Genomic DNA, 25,410 nt, shown 5'->3' with positions numbered 1-25,410 from the left:
AAATACAGTGTATTCTGAGAGCACAATCAATGTGTTCATAGTTCAAGAATAAGACATTTTAGGACTACATCAGCATGTTTAACATACCACTCCGTCTACTTGATCTGACCTCTCTCATTTTGTCTTATTGAAGAAAAAAAGCATGTTTTGAGACTCCCTTCAGGTGTTACTGCCGGTTTGAGACTGATTCCCTCCTTCCCAGGACAGCTTGAGCCTCAATGCCCCTGCCCCCCACCGTATCTCCATGGAACTAGAACTCTCCTCTGGGAAAGCAAATGTAAACTATTTTTCGACTTGGTTACTTACATTATTGCATCTTCATCTCTCCCTATCAATTTATTATTAACGGAGAGGTCTACCTATGTCAGGAGTTGCCACCATAAACCCTCAATTTTCTTATGGTAATCCAATGGAACAGCAAATATTCTACACAGTTAGCAGCAAACTATACTTTAGTGACTTCAAAAATTTACTTAGAGTGAAAAATTAAAGTTAAAGAGGAAATTTACATTTAACCAAGATGTTCATTAATACAAATAGTATGAATGAGTTTTAAATAGCTTCGGACTGTTAATCTACTTCACTGTTAAAGTAGACAGAATGCAATTAGTTAGGAATCTTGTTTCCATTCAGTGGACTTGTTTAGTTATGTAAATATTAAATAGTTACAATGAATTACCCACATACTACATATAATACTATATATGAGAGTTCAGTAGAGTTTAGTCATTATTGTTAAAACACATGTTACTCAAATTGTCTTTGCTGAACATAGGAACAGATTCCCTTTGATTTCTCTGTGCCAGGCAATGGGCAAACAGACCTACCAGGGCCTCCAGCCACCAGCTCGTATGGCATCCTTATGCGATTTGGAGAAGATGCCCTTCTTCAAGACAATTTACGTCCATCTGTAGGCAATTTGTCATAGTAAACATAGTAATTTTATTAGTGCAAGGCTCTCTACTGCCATCTGCCAGGAAATTGCTGTAATAAATATTAAATCTGCAAAGTCTACCAAGTGGATGGCTCCTCTAGAATTGTACAGTGAGCAACACATACAACCGTTCATGGCAGTCCAGCCCAGCTGAGGCTTTCTATAAAGCAAATGTTTCATAAATACATTAAATCAGAAATTGAAGTTTTATGCTAGTAAACGACTTACTGTGAAATTATTGTATAAAAAAACCATTTGAATATATGGCTTCAATTTGACAAAATGTTATTTCGACTGTGGCACTAAGAAATACGGCTCTAAGCAATGATGAGTGTTTGCCCAGTTTGACTGCATATATTATTTAGAAAATCTGTTCTTTAATAAAAGCCTTATTAAATTTCAACCTTATAATTGTAAGGTGGAAAGTGACCTAAATATGTTCATACGCTCAAAATTCTGTGTTTAGAAGGCATCACTTCCAAATCACTAGAAATAAATGTGTTCATCATTTTTAAAATGAGGCTTAATGATTCATATAACAAGAAAATATTTCTTATGGTTAATTTGAATCCACAGTGACTAAAATTTTATTCTTTTCTTTATCATTCTATGTGAGAATAGATGTTTGGACAGATGTAAAGTGCCCATGATGTGGTAGACATTCTATAGGTGGTAAAAAATTTTAATTCATGTAGAATTCTTCTTATGCATGCATTCGGAATGCTCTGCAGTCTTTCTGTTTTCTGGCTATTTACCTTAATAACTTCCTATAAGCAAATATGGGCATATAATCAAATAATTGATTATAGTCTATGCAATTTTCTTTTTAAAATATAAATACGGCAGACCATGATCTTAGATTCACGTGAGAACGTTTACTGCACAGGTGCGAGATTTAACAAGGAGGTAGTGAATTGTAAATGGCATTATGATCAAATCTGGACAAATTCAGGTTGGAAGAGATTCAACCTGAACAAATTCAGATTGAAAGATACCAATCATCAAATTAAAAAATTCAGAGGCGGTGCCATGGTGGCTCAGTGGCAGAGTTCTTGCCTGCCATGCCGGAGACCTGGGTTTGATTCCTGGAGCCTGCCCATGCAGAAAAAAAGAGAAAAAAGAAAAAGAAAAAAAAAATTCAGGATGCCCAGATTTGATAAATTGAGGCAATTATAAACAAATAAAACAAAAAGAACCCACATAACTGAGTCACACCTTTTTATACCATAGGCTCCCCATTATCTGTTCTTTTATTCTTAACTATTTCGTGTTCTCTAATTTTCCCCTATGTTTCTCAATAATTATTTTTCTGTCCAGTTTCTTACTCTGCATGAAACTATGACACATTAAAATTTTTCATAATGATCTTTTCTCTCTTTCCTTCAGGTTCTCTCCTTTACCATAGGTTATCTTAGATATAAAAGAGTGCTCAGTGTGCCTGGGTTGTAAGAAGGACTGGATATAGCCCCAATATATATATAAAGACCTGTTTCCTTCAGCTTTCTATGTTCATTAAAAACAGATATTTAATTTGTGGCTTTGGACATTTTATGCGTGGTATGTTTGAGCCTATTTATAATGACTTTTTGTGTGCATTAGCTCCTTTAGTGTATTTCTACATTATTTTTAATTGTACAGAAAAAATCCCTCAAATGCTACAAAATGAGATGTAAAAGGACACTGCTATTTTCCTGATTCATAACTACAACCTACAGTTAGGAATGCAAATCATAGTGGGATAGCTGAGGAGTTGCTTATCAAGCAAGATTGGAGAGTCTGAGAGAAGAACTCACCTCTGCGTGGTGGAGAAAGAAATAAGCAGGTTCTTTTCCTAATTTACATGGAAATATAGTAAGGAAAAAATGCTAAAAAATTGTATTTCTGCAATTAGCAGAAAAAAGAAAACTATAATCAGTCAGGATTTATTTGCTTGCACAACCGCCTCACCACGAAAAGTTTCAAAGACTATTATTCATACCAGAATGGTTTGATGCATTATTTTTTTCAGTGAATTGAATAAATGTTTTTTTTCTAATTTAGTGAAAAGTTAAGTTGTTTGATAACTTTCAGCTAGATATTGATAATGTATTAATATGCCTAATGCTAATTTTTTTTATTAAACACTGAACTGAGATCATTATAGATTCATTCTTTGACTTTCTCATTAAATATGAAAGGCCATATTTATGTCCTTGTGCTGCTGAAGATAATCTTGCAAACAGGACCAAGCCTTTCCTGTAGATAAAAAGAAAATAATTTATCTCCATTATTCAAAATTTTTCTTCAGTGGAAAGCTCAACACTATCAAGCAGTGAAAAGAATGGAAAGAATACATGCTTTTCAAAGAGTATAGCTATAATATAAATGAGAGGTATAGATTTGCAGCACATGAATCCAATTGCACAGGAAAACTCCTAAATTACACAATAAAAGTTTCTTCTGTCACATATGGCTGCTCCTCTCATGAATACTACCACTATATCTGCTGATTTCTAGACCTAGAAAAACCTCTCTGGTAACTAAAATGGTTTTAGGATGCAGGAGTCTCCATTCTTTCTGAGGAATTAATCATTCAATAATTACAAGTTTAACATGTCTTACGCTTTCTAAACTAGATAGCCAAATGGACAGCTGCTTAAAGCAAAACAATGATTTTACAGGAAATTGATAAAAGCAAAATATGTTTTCATAACAATAAAATTTAAATTGCTATTAAATAGTTGACATAAAAGGAAAAGGAAACTGATTTAGATTACACAGTGTTAATTCAAGTATCTCTTGGTATCCACACAAACTAATTTAAGCTATAAAATTGTCTGTGGACTAGTTATTGCTATAAATTTCTTGTTAAGAAAGATTTGTACATATCATTAATTTAAGTCCTAGTTTATGTAAACAATAAAATTTGTAATAGTATCATTTATATCCAAAACTTACTTAGATTTGACAATACAGTTTACTGATTTCTTTTTTCACTTGCTATTTCTTCCTGCATGTCAGTTCTTCTTTCTGGATTTATTTATTCATTTTTTTGATTAATGAAACATATCCGTTAGCATTTCTTTTAAATTAGGGTAAGAAACTCTGAATTATTGTATTTCTTTAGACCTCTTCATTTTCTCTGTCTTGAGTGTTTTAACTTAACTACTTTGAGATTTATTTTCCACTACACTTGCAGATTTGGAAATAACTACTCCACTCTCTTCCCTTCTCTTCTGATATTAATGAGGAGTCTGCTTTCAATCCAATTGTTCCTTTGTAAATAAGCTGCTTTCTATCTTTGTTTGATTCCCAGATTTTCTCTTTGTCCTGATGTTCTATAATTCTACTACAAAGTGACTGATTGTGACTTTTATTTTGTTTATCTAACGTTCCAACATGATGACTCATTTCTTTATTAAAGGATGTTTTTCAGCCATCATTTTAAATACGTCCTCTTCTTTATAAACATTATCCTTCCTGGAATTCTCATTGGACATATGTCAGAGCTTCTCAATTTTTCTCTGCATCCATCTTAACTTCCCTTTTGTAGTTTCCTTTTCTTTCCCTCTCCGTGCTGCATTTTGCATGCCTTCATCTTCCTATTCACTCATTTTCTTTTCGTCTATGTCTAGTCTACTTCATATAATTCTATTAATTTCTTATTTCAGAAGTGACTATATCATTTTATTTGATCAAAAAACTCTTCTCGACTTACACTTAAAGAAACAGGAAATTCAAGTTTTCATACCAATTTTTGCAGAGATATTGCTATACTATTGACAGGTTAATTGCAGAGAAGCGACTCCTATGTTTAGACTGTAAACGGCATGGGAAAATGATGTCTCATTATCTTAATAGCCCTAGTAACTGGAAAAGAGCCTGAAACACCATAAACCACTAAGTGTTTTCAGTGATGGAATAAACATAAATTAATTGGTAAACTTCACAATTACAGTATTGTCCTTAGCATTTTGTTAGTAATTAGGTACAGTGATATGCAAAGCAGAGTAAGAAACTCCTTGCAAGGATATTAAAAGACTATTAAAATGTAGGCCCCACCCCAGCCCTTAGAATTTTAGAGGTTTGGGGAAAGATCCAACATCTGCATTTTCACACACCCTATGATTTTGATGGTAAGAACCAAGATGCATCCTTTAAGAGAAAGACTGCTTGAGTGTAACCAGATTTAGAAATGGTAGTGTTAAGTAAACAAAAGATTCCTCTACATGATTAATTCAGCAGAGGGGTGGGAAAGATGAGCTTTGAAACGAAGAAACCAAACACTGAATAATAGGAGAAAAGTTTGAGAAAGTCTCATCCTGTAGCATATCAAGACTACATTGTTCTTAAAAACATACAGGTAGTAAATATTTGGTCATTTGCTTTTGTTAAAAGCAGCATTTTTGAGCATAATTATTTTTCTCATAAATTAAAGCTATTTAAAAATAGGTAGAAAAGGTTAATATTGGATCTGTTTTCATGTGCGTTTATTTTTTTAAGAGCTTTGCATTGAATTTTCTGGCATGATAGAATGATAATGTAATGTGATCTAGCTTAATCTCTATTTTGCGTTACATGACAGTTTTATTAACCAAAGCCAGTAATTGTCTTTATTTAGATTCACAATGACCCATTATAAATGGTCTCATTTTCCCTAATCTTAATTTTACCTCTTATATTATGTTTTCTAAAATTGCTAAAATGGTTACACTTGATTTCTTTTATAAATATAATTTTAACAATCACTATGGAAACATAAGTCATTTTGTAGTTAAGTACCGCTAGTCTAAGTATTTGATACAAAACTATAAAACTATTTTAGTGTCTTAATTAAGCTTTCAGACTAAGAAATGAAACTACCATCCTCTATGGGTTGGCACCTGTAAATTGAGATGAATAACCTTTATTAGTTAATCTGGATGCCTCATTTCTGACCCCTGTGTTCCTTAGGGTAAGGATTAGGAGTCAAGATCAGATAAAAGGAGAATTTGTCCTCATAAAGCCTCCAGAATAATTGGGCTCCCAATTGTCTTTTTAAAATATCAACAAGCTAATGCAGTTTTATGTTTATCAGGCATTTTACTGTAAAGTAAATAATTTTAAGCAACAACTAGATTGCTTTCTGTCCCAAATTTGCTTTCTGTCCCAAATAAATGTGTTCATCATTTTTAAAATAAGGCTGAGAATTGGGAGTGGATGAGGAGAGAATGATGTTGTATGGGTCAGGGATACTTCAGGGCAGAAGCCTGAGAAGCTCCTTAATTTTTCTTTTACATGACATGAAATATCTGTTTAATGTTTTATGGTTTATAGAGCATTTTCACTTGCATCCTTTCATATAGGCCCACACGATTCCTCTCAGTGAGTATCATTATATTCTAAATTTACAGTGAGGGAACTCAGTGTCAGAGAAATTAGCTCACACGAGTCACTTGCCAAGTTTGAGTGGAAGCAGAGCTTAAACTCTTTCCACATCAGAGTTTTGACAGTCAGAGCACATCATAAAGATTCAGGATGCCTGGGAACAGAGACAAAAGGTCAAAAAAAGTTAAAAAAACAGAGGTTGAAGGTCATCTCAAATACAAACTTTACCAGTGCTGTATTATTGCTCAGGGACCAGCATGCAACAATTGCTCAGAATTCAAGGAACGCCAACTCCTTTCAGCTTCTGCCATGGGCACCATAGGTGGTTCCTGTTGCTTTTGAGTAATAATTCTATTTCATCTACACATGATTAAATGTAACTTTCTTCTATTGAATCTGTGCATGGATGAGCTAAAGCATTTAAGCATTTAAAGGTATGTAGGAAGAAATCAGATCCATTCATAGATGCAAATATGGATTATAAACTAAAATGCCATAATGTAATTTAATAGTTTACCTCACATTCTTCATTTAATTATTCAATATGTAATCAGCGAATGCCAGAACTGTACCATGCACAGGAATAATATAGATGAAAAGATACAGTCTTGTCCCTTCAAAGCTTCTACTCTCATTTGGGAGAAGGCAATTATAATACAACATGCAAAATATTATAACAGAATGCATAGGAGGTTACGAGTACAGACCTTCCATAAACCAATCTGCCCACATTCTTTTGCAATGATGGTTTTGGCTATGATTCATCTACATACACACATATCAGTGATTGCAAATATTATGAGATATGCATGTGTGCATGTTTATATATGGCATTACTCTTTCTGGGTTGCCCACTAACTTGTAAGTAAAATACCGTTCCCAAGTTTGTTCAAACAGGAAATTCCCATAGAGCATGATAAGTTAGAATTGCCTTGATTGGGCTTGGAACATGTGGTCTAATATAATGGATACTGAGCTATATAGAGATCTTGATTAGCCATGATGGTGGCATTTTTTAAAAAGCCTTGGATAAATTAATGAAAGAAATGCTTCTATTTTTAGTCTAACAGATGCTTAGTTTCTGGGCTATAACCCATCTCTTAAAACATTAGAAACACTGGAAAGCTTTAACTACCCAGGAATTCTGCCAGTCAAGCAGTCTTTAAGATAAAGCTAAAATAACTGAGAAAATAATGTATTTTTGTTAATACCTCCTATGACTCTAAAGCTTTGGGCCACAATTTATAATCCAAAAATCCATGTTCTTCTATTTGAGTTTTAGCTCAAGTAGTTATACCCATTGGTTAATACAAACAATACAAATTATCTAAATTCTAGCCGAATCGTCTGGTTAGATTTATAAATGTCTTATTCTAAATAAAAAAAATAATAAATCATGGACTTCAGAGTAAATCTTTGTAGCCAAATCCCGAAGCTTGTACTATCTTTAATCCTGGGCAAATTTCTTACCCCAAGATTTATGTTCTTATCTAGAAAGTGAAAGTAATAGCTACCACAGAGCTCTATTTTTAGGAACATATCCAATATGCTATATAAATAATTGGTGTAGAACCTCGCACAGGGTAGCTTCTGAGTCAGTGGCAATTCCTCATCATGCTTAGTTACAAAATCTGGACTGAATTCTGCTTTTTATCATGTAAACACACCTCACAACATTTCAGTAGAGACATTCAGTGAAAACATTAAGAACCCCTCCGTCAGCTTACGCATTTTTTGGAAGGCATCAAAGTCACCTTCCAATGCTTAGGCTGGTCCAGATAAGCACACCACTCAAAATTTCAAGTGGCTTGTGTTTGCCACCACTAGAGGATGAGATTTGGTGAAGATTCTCCTCTTATTTTGTCATAGTTACAGAATTGAATGATGTTTGCCATTCCAGTTTTAATGCACATGCTGAAGGCTGAAGAGGAAGGAAGGAATGGGGAAGTTTTCTGAAATTCATCAAGGCATAACCACATAACTTATTTTTTAAAAACTGGATTAAAGAAAGATGTATTACATGACATCATCTAGGTAGTTTAACTTCACTGGTCAGAACTTGGTGCTACATCAGGTTTAGCCACTCAATCTACCCCATTCACCAATTACAATCTGATTGACTTTTTTCACTCATAGGATTTTTGTTTTGCTTTGTTTTAGACTCACTCGCTGCAGCTGTGACTTCAACTTGCCAGTGTACACCATTGCTCACAAGAAAACCAGATGAGACAATGTAAATGAATTTATTGCCAACCCTTTCTTACTCCTGAAACAAAGCAATATTTTTGGATTTGTTGCTGATGGGTCATAGCACCATCTTCATATACTTATGACAATGTTTCATATGGTACTACTTGCAGTGTAAATTATAAGAGAGATCATGAGGACACAGTACAAATTATCTTGGGCCATTGTATTATTTATAGATTAAAGTAACATTATGTTTTTCACGGATTTACATTCTGACATCTTAGTTAATTATGCTATTTGCTTCTTTTATGCTCACTCTCCCCTTAGATCTAGCGTGGCTATTATTTCCCGCAGTATTCTCCTTGTTAGATTGTTTATTTTCTCTGAAGGGTAGAGTACCTTTTCTTAAAAAATATTATTATGAGAATGTTAAGTATTTACTTAATTACCCTTCAGAGAACATGGAAGACAATGCAGTAGAACAAATAGATGACTACTGGGAAAGGATTACTGAATAATTGTATTATTTCTGGAAGCCTCAGTGACTGTTTGTTAACTTTGTACTCTCACATATATTTCCTCTAGGTTACTATTTCTTTCATGACAGTTTTTCGAGCTTATAACTGGTAATTTTTTCTTCCCATTTGAGAAAATATTCTGGGAGTGCACAAGTGCTCAGATAAATGTTACCTTTAAAAAAAAAAAACTCATGTGTTAAAGTACCTAGTAATGCATTTGTTCATTTATTTAGAAAGAAACATAATGTCTAATACAGCATTCATTTTCATATTCATGACTTTTAGGTCATACATAACCTTAAAGAAGGATTTCAGGAAGAATAAGATCCTATGCCAATCCAAAAATTAAATAGCTCACATAAATTACAAATATATGCCCAACACAAATCAATAAAAGAGAAGAATTCTGTTCATTTATTAGGCAGTCATTTATCCTGTAAGTATTGAGAACCTACAGGATACGTGAGATTTCTCTAGATAGAAAGGCGAATAAGAAATACTATGTCCCCTCCAAAAACACATAAAGCAAAAAAGACAGAAGACATGGACGTGAAAACAAGCAACACCAATTCAATAACATATCCTAGAGATATGTAGAGTAATTGAGAAAGCTTCTGGCCTCATGGATCATGCAAACCGGCAATGTGTGTTGTTCCTGTCTCACTTTGGAATGCATTAGGATTGCTTCCAGCAAATTTGTTTTATTAACTTTCGTGTTGAATTGGCTAATCTATGATATGCATATTATCTAGGGATAAGATGAATTGTAGAAAAGGATGAATGATTGAATAAAGGATTAAAAATTTGTAAAAGAATAATTTGAAAAGTGAAATTCAATCTTAAAATGGAGAAGTGATGGCAAAATCAGGAATATGTTCATGGAACCTCAGTAACATGAGCCTGGCATTGGCAATCTGATCCAGGGCTCTCCTACCATCTATTCGCATTGCTCCTTAAGGCAAAATTTGACAATGATGCTTCATAAATGTGTTGCCACTTTCAAAGTGTCTTGCTGGCATTTTAGCAAAATGTAAGCAGTCCTGGAATTTTGGATAAATGTTCCCCAAATCTTCTCTCACAGACATCTCATTAACTAGGAAGCCTCAGTAGAGTAATATGGAAAAGCAATTTTAAATAGAAGTTTGATCCACAACACAGTGATTTTTGTAAATATTCTGGGAAGTCTTCCATGCTTTTTATGAATTTAATTTTACTTTTGGAGTTGGAAGCCTCTTCCTGTTTTTTATGACCACTAATATCTCCCTGCTACCTACCTCTCTTTCTCAAAGTACAAAACCATTCACAATTCACAGAAGACTATGCTACAAGAAATGAAGGCCGTTTCTGAAAGGATTATTTATTAGATTCTCATATAAAAATTCTCTAGAACATTATCTGCACCCCTCTCTCTACTGTGATGGAATTTATTTTTAAAAAATTAAACAAACACCGAAAGTTTTATATAAGCAACACCACATTTAACTACCTAACATTTCGAAAGCTAACAAGATCATTTCTATTCATTTTAAATCTAGCATAGTAAAAAAAGCTAATTGAAGAGTTTGCTAAATGTCCTTTTTAGCCATTATTCATGGAATATTGCCATATTTATGGTATATTTCATAACATTTTGATATCAAAATATCACAGTCTTGCAAGTTAATATGGTATAATTTAAACTATGATCTTTATTTTAACCCTGGATATTATACTATGAAGCTAATGTCATCAGTCTTGTTGGTTGTGATTGTCAGAGATCTGAAGATATAGTTAAATTCACCAAGCTAAGGAAATAGTGAAATATTAACAATCTTAAAATACGGTGGGAAAAAACTGATTGACAAAAACTTCTCAACTAGAGACTCTAACACTATGAACTAAGTAAAGTAATCTAAAAATCTGTTTCCAAAATGGTTAAAACACTTTGGTTTTCTTGTACAAAAAAAAATCCTAAATACATGGATATCATAGGACTAAAATATCTTTCTTTACCATTCTCTTCGATTTGTTGGCCTCCACAAATTCACCATGGGTTATGAAATTTTTACCAAGAAATATTTTTCAATGACATTGTGATTTTTAGAAAAGGACCTTAAGTTGTAATGTATAATAAAAAGCTAACATTAGTCATTCCCTTTTACAGCTATAGTATATCCTACTTTAAAAAAAGAGAAAAACTGACACCAAATGGCAGTCAAATATGTTTGACTAACAGGATATGTTTGTTAAAACAAACATTTCAACTGGTTTTCCTTCTTGGAAGAGCAAAATAAAGCAGGGTGGAAGGAATCATACTCAGGAGCCAAAAAAGACTCCTTCCCTCCCATTCTCAGAACTAGGATAACAGATCTGTTTTCAAAAGAATAAGACAATATCATCTCAGAAGCGTCTTTCTGAGGAAACGGAAGAGAGGAAACCTTACCAATATCTCCATCTGCATATGTAATGGCCATTTTAGTAATAACATTAGAACTCTTGTTTTAAGCACTAAATTATTATAATCCTCTATGTGCAATTCTGATTCTTTTGCTAAAAGTGAAGGGCTGGGAGGGCCACGGTGGCTCAGCAGGCAGAGTTCTCGCCTGCCATACCAGAGACCTGGGTTCGATTCTCGGTGACTGCCCATGATTAAAAAAAAAAAAAAGTCAAGGCCTAAGGGCCAGGTTTTTGTCTAATTTGTTGTGTACATCTTTGCTAATATAAATATGGTTCTCAATCTGTCTTAGTTTAATATTCTCGTTTGCTGAAACCAGTTGAAAAGACTCCTGTGTAATCTTTCTGTTTATCTCAATTACCTTTGTCCTGGTGCATGTTCTCATCTTCTCTTGACTGGGCAAAGAAATAGCCTTCTTACTACAGAAGTCACACAATCAGATGGCATCACCCCACTCTCTACCTGATAGCAGTACCAGAGTGCTCTCTCCAGTCCTCAAATCCGATTGCATTGCACTCATGCTCAGAAGGCTTCCATGCTTGCCCTTCACTCTACAATGAATCTGCAACTAAATATCATTTTAGACTTACCCTAGACTTTGTCCCATAGAATGTATGACAGACAAATCCTAGCCTTTAATTTCTGTCTTTCAGGTATCTCACATATGGTGTCATTGAACATTGTTGAATAAGTGCTGCACGATTGATATATGAAGACAGCTATGGTAGTCCATCTGTGCCAAAGTTTTGGCAGGTAAATTAGTTCATAGAAATTTCTAACAGAATTCTCTGAAAATGGAGGTGGAAGTTTTAGGAAAACACTTCTTGTGCCCGACTGTTCACAAAAGTTACCTGAGCTGTGTTTTTAAAATAAAGATTTTAGGAGCCAGAATTCCCAAGGAAAGAACTTTACATTCTTTATTTTTAGAAATAGCTGTACCAGTTGATTCTCATACTCAGGTTTGGGAACAATTTCTCAAAGTTATGGTTAATACCTGGATGCTAGATGGATGCTCGGTGAAATCTTTGTAGAGGAAATGACAGCACTCAGTGGAAGGCTGGATTATATGACCTTAAATTCCTGGAAGTTTGAGGTGTTTTTGCTTCTAGTGGAAATCACAATCTCTATATATGTAGAAATAAATAAGGGACTTGAGATTTACTTGACAATCTACAGGAGGGGATTTTGGAAAAATGACTGGGCTCAAGTGTTAACACACAGAATCAGAGTGATGACCAATTTTCAAGGATTCTAAGAGAAATCTTACGATAAATCCCCCAGTCATTTATTCATTACACACCTGTTTATTGAACACCTACCATGTGCGAGGTACCTTTCTATATGTTGGGAATATAGCAATGACATAACACAAAAATCTCTGCTTTCATTCAGCCAATTCAACTCAACCCACCATACTTGTATGTAGAACACTCAGGCCAGTTGTTTAAAAAGCTATTTTCATAGCCACTTATTTCTCATATACACTGAAAGAGCCATAGTTATCCTTGTTAAAAATAAATGACAGGGCAGGCAACAGTGGCTCAGTGGCAGCATTCTCACCTGTCATGCCAGAGACCCAGGTTCAATTCCTGGAGCCTGCCCATGCCAAAAATAAATAAATGAACACAAACATAAATGAATAAATGATAAGGGCTTCTGGTATGACTGAAAATTCCGGAAGGTATAGCACATGGGTTCAGACAATGGGCCACTTCTCACCTCAGAGGATCCATTCATATCCGTGACTGAGGAGTTCATTCTAAGCCTAAATCAGGGTCTCTGCCCATTAAATGTCCAATCATTTTAAGAGAAAATGCTTACTATATCTTACTTCTTATCTTTTGGACTGGACATTTTTCATCTCGCCTTGATACTCCAATAAGTATTTCAAGCTGTGAAGTCAAGATGGTGAAATGGAAAGATCACGGGCCTTCAGAATCAGATGGACTGAGTTTGAAATTTACTTTCTAGCTGTTACCATAGACAAATTACCTAGCTTACCTGAGACTCTGGTTTCTCAACTGTAAAATTGCAATAAGAGCTCCTACCTCACATGTTGTGAAATTAAATGCGATGGAAAATAGAGTGTTACAGTACTTGACACTTAATATTTATAAATTAAAATTAGTGTGAAATTTACCTCTCTTCTATAGGATTTTAAGAAACAGATATTTGAGATGGCTAAGACAATTTATAAGTATGTACTTATAATAGAGAAGAGTTTTAAACATTGTCAACTTTTTAGAATACCAAAATACTTTGTGATATGGTGAGTTAAATCATGGCCCTGAGACAGATTTTTACTAGGTTTTCTTTTTCTCAAATCCTATGGTAGCCAAGGCTTATATCTTTAGGTATTTCATTTCTATATAGTTCTATTCTCATTGTAAAGAAACAGATCATGGTACATACATAAAACTAAGTTGCTACATTTTCACAAGGAAATTCTTTGAAAGATGAAGTCTGCTAAATTAATTGAAGGATAGTAAAAGAACATATTGGAATAAGTATCATGTAAAAGTAGAACTCTGCATATACAAAACTGAAAACAAAATAAAGCATAAGGGCTTATGCTTTATTTTGTTTTTAAGTAAAATGTTTTAGAAGTGAAAAATGAAAGAATATTTAACAAGAGTCAGGAACGTCACAGATATTTCTGTAGGCATATTTTCAAAGACCAGAAATATTAGTTCAGAGGTCACTAAATGGGAATTAACAAACACAGACGTTCACACGCACAAAAGTCCCATAGAAGAGCAAATAAACTATGTTACTTTTGGTCCCAAAGTTCCATTTCTATCTATAGTTGCAAATATAAAACATGGAGAAAAGAACAGTCTCTATTTGCAGTGGCCTAAATGTCCATGCTGGTGGTGAAGTTGACCTTTAAAAATAGAGAGCCAGGATATCACAAAATAAATATTCCTTTTCTCTAACAGAGTGAGGGAGAGTTTCACTATTCACAGTGTTATAAGTGTTAAGACATTTTAAGCACTTATTAGTTCCCTTTATTGGTCATATTTCTCTGGGTTCTCTTGAAGATAATTGTATCAAATGCAAATTTATTTTTCAAACTGCAAGATAAAAAAGAGAAGTCATTTCTCTTCCTTCTAGGGATTTCATGAGTCCTACTTTTATGTATTTATCATCTTAATTAGGATAATTCCCATCAATATCACTGACACCAACACCCACCACACATAATGCACAGCAGGAATTCTTAAACTTTTCTACAGCATGGCACTCATTGAAAATAGTATTTGTACTGTGCTTTGGCATGAAAAGAGGAGGATTCTTCCAGCAGACTCTGAGCTAAGAAATGCCAGGCCCACACCAGAATTCCTGAAGGCTGCATGCATCACTATTGTTCCTAGCACACAGCAGCCTGTTTACACAAAGCAGTTTGTACCGTCATACCAGTAAGGAAGTTCTGTGAAATACTGCTTTGGGTCGTTTGTTTGTTTCCTGTATTACATATTGCGTTTGTTCGTTTCCTATCAACTAAAATTTAGCAAGAGGTATTTCTGTATTTTGAGGTCTCAGCTTTCTATTGAAGCAGATTGGTTTCTAATGTCTTAGGTGACCAGAGGCAAGTAGTTTGAGCTTTATGCCTCAAGTAAATGCAATTAGCAAATCTGAACCTGTCCCATTCCGGTTGGGAGTTTTATCTTTTGCCTGAAAGTTTCAATGAAAAGGTTTTGGAAAAAAAGTAACAAATTGAATTCCCTGCCTAAACTGGATAATTATTCATGGTTTGAGCAGAAAGAGTAAAGTGAAACACCTGTGCAACTTGATTTATTTTATCTTAAAAGTATTTTTTATTTTTAGTTTACAATATAATGTTTTTCCTCTAATTTGAGCATAAATATGATGATCTCAAAAACAGAATGAAGCATGTCAACCAGTTTAACTATAGAAAGAAATGCCTTTAAAGGTGCCACAGAGGCTAAAAGAAGAGAGGGAGAGCGGAAGGAAGAGACAAAGCCGGGGGTGGGGGGTGGGGGGGTGGGAGGTGGGGGGGTGGGAGGAAAGAAGAGAAAGAAAAAAGAGAGACAGGGAGGGAAGAGCAAGGGCGGTATTGATTCATCATTTTCCCTTAGTGTGTTCAAAATTTAACAATTCTTCCTGTCCAGAAATTGTTATATGTAGCTTTAATCTCTTCTACTACAATACAACTTCATTTTCTTTTTTTATGTTTGGGAGGGCAGAGGGGCCCCAAGAGTGTAAGAGAAGTTAAAGAATAACCAATTCTACAACCAGGATTGGGTAGTGTTGACACAACTATAAAATGAAAGCTATTCCACTTGTTCTATAGCCCTTAAACTTTGGAAACAGTATCCAATAGTGGGGGGGGGGGGGTGGATAAAAAAAGCCTGGCTTGTTTTCCAGTGGAAAAGGATCATGAGTCTGTCTCTTCATGATAGATTAGGTCAATTGTGCTTCTTTCAAAAGCTTTTAAAAACAAAAGTGAAGTCTAAAAGAAGTTGTATGTCATCATTATGTCAGTAACAGTAACCTGTGACACTTATAACAATTGACTCCTAGATTCATTTTGCTTTATTAATAATCCTTTGTATATTTTCTGACACATTATCATGCTCATACCTCCATAATAATCGCCTCAATTTTGAAGTCTCATTGCAACATGTACTCATGAGTGCTGGTCTCATCTGTTGGAGATTGAGATCATGTATCAGGAATTCCCTCTGAGCTTTTGTGACCTTAAAACTAGTGTAAAATTGGATCACAATTACTGAAAAATACCCGTCTGTGACAATCTATCTCAGACTGCTTAATGGCAGCTCGGGTACGTGAAACAACTTAGAGAAGACTATTCAATACCACCAGGCCTTTTCTGAGGAACTAAGTGAAGTTCATTTGAAGTTTATCATTGTCTTAAAAGTCCTAAGAAGATCTGGAGAAGCTGTTAGCTTCGATGTATAGTCTCTTGATTTTACATTTTGTTTTATGTTTCTAATCTATAAACAATGGGATTTTTTACTTATTATAGGAAACAATAGACCCATTTCTTCATCAATTTAAAATGCAGAGGAAACCATTACCGTTTTTTTCCTAACATACTTATAAAATTTCTGGTGATCCCCAATAATTGTACAAGGAATGGAATAAATTTACCTAATATATTCACTACTTATTACAGTTTAATTGAAAACATTGAATTGGCACAAACATACTAAAGAGGTCTACAAGTTATTAAAGACATAGGAAATACACACTGTCATTATTTTGCAGCATTTAGAGAGAAAAAAATTTGATGCTATCCCCTTATTTTCTGGAAATCTTCCTACTTCTCTAACTTATTCAAATTGATAATTAAATAAACCCCGACCCCCAGAAGGTTTTGGGGAAAGGCTTTTCTGCTTATGTGTGACCTCTGAAGATCTGTCTAGAGAAAAGAGTTCCATATATCACATGCAAAAACGTTCACCCATGAATAAATTTATATGACAGTTAAATTTAATTCCAGAACACTTTCCACTAATATTTTCTTTTAAGCTACTTTATAATTTTTGAGTTGATATAATTTACATCATTTGTGAGCTATGGTTCTTCTTGTAACTGTTACCAAGTGCTAATTGACTGTATTTTCTAACCCTGTCAAATAGACTTTGCTAGTGTTTTCTAGATTCATGATTTGAACTATTACAGTACCACCTTTTCTATGAACGTGGTAAGTACAAATTGTTCTCTATAATTCGATAACCGATCTTATTTCATTTATTTTGGCATCATTTGAAGTTAGTGTAAATGATCTTTCATTAAGGTGAGGGCATCTTAAATAAACAATTTAATTTCAGAAATATTGCTCTATATGCCATTTAGTTCAGTAATGCCAATAACCCCAAATATGGACTAAAACATGATAAAACTATCATTAGATAGTAGACACATCCTGGTCTAATTATTGGTGATGGAGTAATATCTTCTAATTATTTTCCATACCTTAATTTGGAAAAGCCTACATAAAATGGAATAAAATACAGGTAACACATTTATTTAAAACAATCACATGAGTTTCCCTCCAAATCATTCACCAGCTACTGAGAAAACTGCTTCCCCGACTAGGTATCATTTTGCAAAGATAATTATCATTGCACCAAAAATTATTCCTGCAGTATGAATGGAATAGATTAATTTATGTCTCTGTCTTCTCACTGGGGAATCTTTTTCATCTATACATTCATGAGTCTATTTTTGTATGAAATCCATATTTTAAAGGCTATCCAGGTTTATGAGTTTAGGAAGTTCTCTTCATTTGTTTGGAGGTCAAAAAAAATGAGTCCAAATCACATGCTGTGTAAAATTCCCAGAGTTGTCTGGCCTTGAGATTCACACTCGGAGTCTAGTCATACCCTTATTATTGAGAAACTCTAGCCAGACCAGCTCATCTGCAGGGTCCCACCAGCTGCTCTGAGCCCATATCTTCAATGCAATTCTGGCTGTTCCTTAATTTACGGGGCATCCACATTTGGCCAACATGTGATGCCACTTCCCGGCTATCAAATTAGCAACACTTTACTGTAACTGGGACACACAATTGGTGTAAATAACACTTTCTATCATGGATAGTGGGAATGAATCAATAACCCCCCTATAAATCAATTTGGCAAAATGCATCAAGAACCATAAATTCTACTTCTGGCTATCATAAGGTAGCACAACAATACTGACTAAAAGTTCTATTGAAAGGTGTTTATGACAGTGAAATTTATGATAATGAAATACGGGAACAACAAACATCCAACAATATGCAATTGGGTAAGTAAATTATAAAACACCCATATGATGAAAATATTTCTCAGATAATGAAAATTATTTATAATATTCTTCAGGATATGGGAAAATGCTTTTAATTAAATGAAAACTAACAACTGAAAGACAGCTTTTTAAAAGATATTACATAATTTACAAAGAATCATATTTGATTGTAAATATATATATATATATATATTTGTGTCAATCTCTGCTTCTTTCTTTTATCAAATATATTTAAAATGCAATAACAACCTTCAATTAGATAATGAGATGGCCAAAAGTTATTTAAAATTTTCTTTTTTTACTTTTCAATATTCTCAAAGTGGTAGAAAATTAGATTGCTACTTTTATAATCACAAAAATCTTATTTAAAAAATTGATTCAGCCCCTACTAGTGGGGAAAACAAGCTCCCCTCATCTGCCTATGTGTGTCTGAAATACACAACAAACACTAACATATTATTTTCATATTCTGAAATATCCCATCACATATTAAGGTGACAAATCGGAATATAATTATGTTCTTGTAATTATTATCAATAATTTAGGCACTTAGCTTACTATATAATAAAGTTCCCATTAATTCATTTCTATCAGCTATAAACAATGAGTTGAGACTTTTGAAAAATCCCTGTGCCACTTTGAAAGTATTATGTACCCTAGAAAAGCCATGCTTTAATCTGGATACAATCTTTTGTGGAAGCAACCGTTCCTTTTAATCCTGATTCAATATTGTTAGGTAGAAGCTTTTGATCAGATCATCTCCATGGAGATGTGACACACCCAGTCGTGGGTGAGACATTTGATTAGAGGGAGATGTGACTCCACCCGTTCCAGGTGGGTCTTGATTAGTATACTGGAATCCTTTAAAAGAGCAAACATGCTGAAGAGAATCAGAAATGACGAAAACCTCAGAGCCGACAGAAACTTCGCAGCAGAGCTGACACAGATGCGGACATGTGGAGAACAGAGACACAGATGTTTGGAGATGCTTGGAGCCCGGCAGACATTGCCATGAGATGTTAAGCAAGCCAGAACCTGGAGAGTCAAGGGAAGCCAAGAAATGAAAGCCAGCTCCGGAGAAGCAAAGTGAGGAACCCCTGACTGGACAGAGACTGAAAGCAATGCAGCCCAGGAACAAGGGACCAGCAGATGCCAGCCATGTGACTTTCCAGCTGACAGAGGTGTTTCAGAACAATCAGCCTTTCTTGAGGGAAGGTAACCTCTTGTTGGTGCCTTAATTGGGACACTTTCACTTCCTTAGAACTGTAAACTTACAACATTAAATTCCCCCTTTTAAAAGCCATTCCAGTTCTGGTGTATTGCATCCCAGCAGCTTGCAAACTAACACAATCCAAAAGGTGTGAATATATTGAATATGAAATAATTATTAAGTCATACAGAACAAAGTCGTTATAACTCATCAAATATACTATAAACTTATTTTTCTTGTGACAGTGTTTTTACTGTGTACTTTAAATGCCTTTTTAAATGAATCATATTGACACCAAATTATTTGAACCTGTCATGCTTAGAAATTAACAGGTGTTTTTCAGCTTCATTTAGTATATTGCAAAGTCAAGTCTTAGATTTGTTATTGTTGTCTTAGTACTAACAGTTATCATGTTTTGTTATCTAGCTACCCAACTGAAAGCTACCGAAATGGAAGAATGGTCTTAAGACAAGAATAATTTGGAAGTAGGATTAGCTCTCAATTGCACCCAAAAAACAAATTTGTGGCATGAAAAATGGTTCTATAGGCTGATTTTGGATATGGCAAACACCACAGCTTATACTTTTATTTTAGAACTTTTTTATTGAATAAATATAAGGATGGAAAATGTTTATAGTGTTAATGTGCATGAAGTATTTTGCCTGGCGCTAAGCACCTGGTGGAACAGTGTTCAGCCAATAATAGGAGCAAGTTTAAAGAATGATGAATAGATAAATAAATAATAGGTTTTTAATAAAGTCTGATTGCCTACTCCTTCATCCCTGTTTCTTCCTTAATGTTATAGCAAAGTAAAAAATTCAAGTCTGCAATGTGGCCTGAAAGAGTTCACCTTAAAAACAAAGTAAAACAAAACTAAAAACATTAATTACCAGTGCACAATCCAGCAATACTGAATTTATTTTCTTTAACTGAATTCAGAATATTTCAGAGTAAATTAAACTCAATTATTAGGCAAAATGCTATGGGTTTATTAAAATCAAGCCTCAGGAAAGTAGAAATTCTCATATGTGCATAAATAACATTATAAAATATGTTTACATGATGACCATAAAATTACATGTAGCCCCCTACAGTTGCCCTACTGAGAGCTGCAATCATGATAAATTTCCATGAAAAATGCAAATTCCTTTTCTGTCATAGTGACATGGCTTTCATCACATGTGGCTATTACATTTTTAATGAATGCTTAGCAACTTGAATCTATAGCTTTCATTTGGCAATGCCTATTTTAGGAAAACAGTCACATTCAACAGGACTTGGAACAGAACCTAGTTTTAATATTGATTGATGCACATTAATCGTTTACCAGAATATTTCAACATTTCCAGGCCTATCTTCTGAATACATTTTTTACAAAATCACAGGGAAGTAAAGCATAATTGATGGGACTGTATTTAACAAATGACTTGTGATTTGAATTCATTCTTATTTCTCATCTGTGGTTTTATAGATAGCAGAAACAGAATAATATATTCATCTTGGGCCCTGATTTTCACCAGTAAGTCAAGCAAAAAGTTGGAACTTTGATAATGTCTCTTCGGCTAGTCTGAGGATGGTACTGTGTTTGTCTGAAAATAAATTGTAAAGTATTGAGCTACCCAATAACATTAAGTATGAATGTTTTTTAAACTACAAATGCAAAACAACTGTGATACTTATAATTAACGAAAAGGAAGAAAATGAGAACAGATTTTATTACTGAGTCAATATGCCATTGCTGATTACAGAAAAATGTAAGACTTCATTGCGTGCTACAAAGGAGAATGACATCAAAGTGCCCTCTCCATAGCAAGCTAGCCATAAAAACCGCAGAAAGAGAGCTGCATTAAAAATACATTGGAACAGTAAGTTTTCGATGCTATGTAAATACTATGGACATTTTAAATTCAAAGATAAGCGGAATCAGCAGATAGTGACAGTTTTAAATTTGTGAAAAATCAATAAAAAAGCAATAAAATGCAATTTTCCTAAACTAGGTTATAATTTCAAGTGAGCTGAACCATTCTTGATTCAACTGAGAGATTTTTTTAATAGGACTTAAGAAAGTGGATTCAACACTGTTTCATTTTATTAGTGTAAAGTAATGTAAATGTGAAATGCTTTGTAGTAATCTGCATTATATTTTTATTAGCTTCATAGCTTCTGTATAAATATTTTATGTTCTTTTCAGAAGCTTAAATAGCATTAAACTCTAATTATTATTTGCAGATGATATTTGTTTTTCTCATAATGACCAATCAGAAATCAGTACTCTTGAGTGCCATGAAAAAGAATCATTTCATGTCAAGAAAAATTTATTTGGTATGCATTTCTAGCTTTTGCTTTCTCAAAGGGAAAGATTTAAATAATGTATGGCAAATTCCTTTGTATTGAAGGACTCTTTCTTTCTTTCTTCTTTGTTTTTTTTTTTTTTTTTTTGCATGGGCAGACACTGGGAATTGAACCCAGGTCTCCTCATGGCAGGCAAGCATTCTGCCTGCTGAGCCACCGTCGCACCACCCTTCTTTTTTAATGTTTTGTTCTAATTTTGTTACTTTAGAGGAAATGTTAGTTAAAGGGCCACAGATCATATCAAGGATTGCATCAATGTCATATAATTGATCTAAATGTATTTTTAATGGTGCATGAATGTCATCCAAGGCTCTTGGGCATTTTATTCAAATACTAAATTTAAGCACCATGAGTATATCGAAGAGTTATGAAAAGACATAGAAATGTATGTATGCATAAAACAAGACCTGGGTGAACATCCTTTTTTTTCCTTTTTTCTTTCTCATTAAAGATTGATCTAAAGATTTTTTTTAAGGGAGACTTATTTGATAGCCATAGTCACTTTTTTGGTTCCCAGAAGAGTAATAAAAAACCTCTCAATAAAACACAATTTCTTCTCTCTCTTGTGATAGGTGCTTCCTTTCTCTTCAAATGCAGCTGTTTTCTTAAAGCGTCTTCAAAAGTAAAGATCATGAGGGAAAAAAAAAGACAGATTCTGAAGACTCGGGTAGATTTTTAAGCATTGAATTGAAGTCTTACTTCTAAGCATGGCTTCTAAGAATAGGCTATCTTGTAATAATAAAAATAAAAAAACAACAAATCTCAGCAAATTTTATTTTAACAAAAGAGCAGACTCCCTGCAGGTATACTTCATTATTCTGTCATCTCTCTTCTTAAATGTTTCCTGCATGTGAAATGCTTGTATCCTATAGACCACTTGACTTGCTCAGATACTGATATTTATTTTGTACACTTCTCTTTATTGCCTACGCATTTTGCAATTACGCCATGTCAGGCCCTTTGTCAACTGAAAGTATATGTAGTTCTGTATTTGGATACACGTCTAGGAAGCATAATAAGAGGTAGCAATATGTAGAACACAAATCAGCAAACTCATGTGCTAGAGCAAATGATTTCTTTCTCCAAGGATCTGTAATATTATCTTAACTTAAAACACTAGCATGTTAATTTTACCTGTTTTCCAAAGAGCATGCCATGGTTATTGACATACTGCTAGCTTTTATGATCCCAGGATGCATGAATTATTAGCGTTGCTTGACATTTTTAAATCCCTAACTCTATAGCATATAGTTACACTTCCTGTTTGCTATTATAGGCTTTAAGAAGCCATACCAGTTGTTGATCAATAATTGCTCAGTAATTCTGAGGTGTCAAATTCCTTTTGCGTGTTTTAAAATAAAAGGATGCCAGTTGTTATTTCTGGGCTTTATAAGACACTATTTAAAAATTATAAAGCACTATTAGGTATCCAGTGCCTATGGTGAAAAAACTATACTTGCTTTTCAGCCTTCTTTTAAGTTATCATTATTCATGAGGAGTAATAAAGGAGTTATGATTAGTCTTTCTTTGGAAAGAAAAAAGTGACAGTCCAAGGTCTGAAGAGTTGCATAGCTTCTGTAAGTGCTGGACAGCACCAGATATTATTGCTGGAAGGCGGGAGGGAAGCTGAGGCTGCTGCTCTCTTCCAATCTGGCCACGCAGAGTGCCTCACTCCCCGCCGGGTCTTCACATCTTCCCAGGCCGTTCTGCTATCTGCAGCCTCATCTTCTGGCTCTGGGTCCTTATTCCAGACCCTCTGGGGGAAGGCGAGCGCCATGGGCAGAGGGTTGCATTCCTGCGGAATTCCACAACCTGGAGACTCCTTCTTGTCAGCCTGAGTCCCCTAGCTGGAGAGCCCCTGGAAGAGGCCCTGGGTGACACTGGGATACTGATGGACCCCAAGTCCTTCACAAATACGTCTTGGATGCAAATGAGCAGGCAGAAGGTAATGACGGGCCTGTGGCAGTGAGGCCGTCACCTCGGTGCTGTTTCTTCATCTTGGTATTAGTCTCTTTACATGTTAAAGGAATATCATGGACAATTGTATGGTCTTCCTATCGTTCCATGTACTGCAAATAACAAACTGCTGTTTTCTTTGCTTTTCTGAAAACATCCATCCGTTCAGTGACTTTCCCCATGGCAGCTCCTCTTCTCATTCCCCACAGCTACATGGACTGATTTCTTTCTTCCATTGTTTGCTGACATACTGAATAGACCCAGATCAGGGGACGGAGACTGATGCCTCTCCAGGTCTTTCCACTCCATGCTCGCTGGTGTTTAATGTTCATTTCCTCTTCGGGTGCCACTCTTCTCTCTTGGACCATGTCATTTTCCAGCTTCTTCGGCTCCTCCTTGCTTCTTTGGGTAATGGTCTGCACTGCTCCAATTTTCGTAAGATGGCCACTGAGACCAGACCAGGGGAAACCACAAAGCCCTTCACCAATGCCTGATACCTGTTCAGACCCTTTCTTCTCTTTCTCTTAGTTCTTTTGCCTCTTCCTTTTCTTGCTAAAGCAACTTTCCATAGCTCATCTGCAGTCACAAGTTCCTGGGAGAAGAAATACAGCATTATCTCAGTATTGCATGGTTCAAGCTGGTGTAATGACAGTTAACTCTGGTTCCTGGTGATGTCAAAGGGCCATGACTGATGGCCAACTTCAAAGCCAAAATGGAAGCTGTTGAGAAGGTGTTTAGGCAAAGCTGTCTGGACCATAAATGACCTGTAGGTCGTGCTCTCTCAGGAATGCTATGGTTGCCAGTTTCCCGGCCCCTCTTCACAGAATACCTGAGGCGTTTTATAAACTGGAAGAAGCCTTTGGATAGTTTCCAGTCCACCCTCATTCTACAGACATGACCCTGCTCCCCAGAGAGGACTGAACATACACAAGGTCACACAGCGAGGCGATATTCTGGCTGCATAGAAGCCCTACCGGAGGGCTCCAGGGGCCACAACTTCTTGCTTTCTGTGTAGGGCTTCTGCAGACCCCAAGAAACTGAGAGCACCGTGCTCCGACCCCACCCTGAGGGCTTACCCACCATACCTTTCAACCACTATCTTTTTAAAATTATTATCATTAGAGAAGTTGAGGGTTTACTAAACATAAAATACAGGATCACCATATACCACCCTATTATTTAGACCCTGCATCGGTGAAAACAACAGTGTTTGAATTATTTATTAGATTTTAGCACCTTTCTTTCAGAACACTCCAATGAAATATTTTAAAAAGCACCATATCATAACTTGATATGACTGAGTAGTATTCCCCAAATCCACCTGATTTGGAAGAATAATAAAAATATTTGAGTTATAGAAAGGTATAGCATGTTTATGAGTCTTTACTTTTCCATGAATAACATGCAATTATACTGTGTTTAAATGGCTATTTTCTTGTCCTAGAAATATACAACCCATGGAATATAAAATCAGAAATATGAAGCACATCTGCTTTTATTTTTTCCAAGCATCGTGATCCTTTTATTTATATTTATAGTGTCAGCGTATTCTTCAGAAGGTGAGAAGATGTTAACTCACAAGCAAATTTTGCAATCTTTAAGCAAATCAAAGCATTCTCAGATAATATTTGTGTTTGGGATTTTTAATTGTTAAAGAATTTTAATGGAAGCATGTTATGTTTCATTTTTT

At 34.8% G+C, this 25,410-nt stretch overlaps 1 long non-coding RNA gene across 1 annotated transcript; it reads left to right on the top strand.

Annotated features, from left to right (window-relative positions):
• Positions 1 to 8,192: 8,192 nt before the first annotated feature.
• Positions 8,193 to 22,607, top strand: LOC143649430 (uncharacterized). Its single transcript, XR_013158991.1, has 5 exons — positions 8,193 to 8,314; positions 8,441 to 8,513; positions 12,076 to 12,175; positions 21,161 to 21,277; positions 22,337 to 22,607. It is a non-coding gene; the product is annotated as an uncharacterized LOC143649430 (long non-coding RNA).
• The last annotated feature ends 2,803 nt before the right edge of the window (positions 22,608 to 25,410 follow it).

The sequence above is a fragment of the Tamandua tetradactyla genome, chromosome 11, assembly GCF_023851605.1.
Source record: "Tamandua tetradactyla isolate mTamTet1 chromosome 11, mTamTet1.pri, whole genome shotgun sequence".
Lineage (NCBI taxonomy): Eukaryota > Metazoa > Chordata > Mammalia > Pilosa > Myrmecophagidae > Tamandua > Tamandua tetradactyla.
The sequence above is the reverse complement of the archived record's forward strand: the minus strand, read 5'-3'. Positions and strand labels throughout refer to the sequence as shown.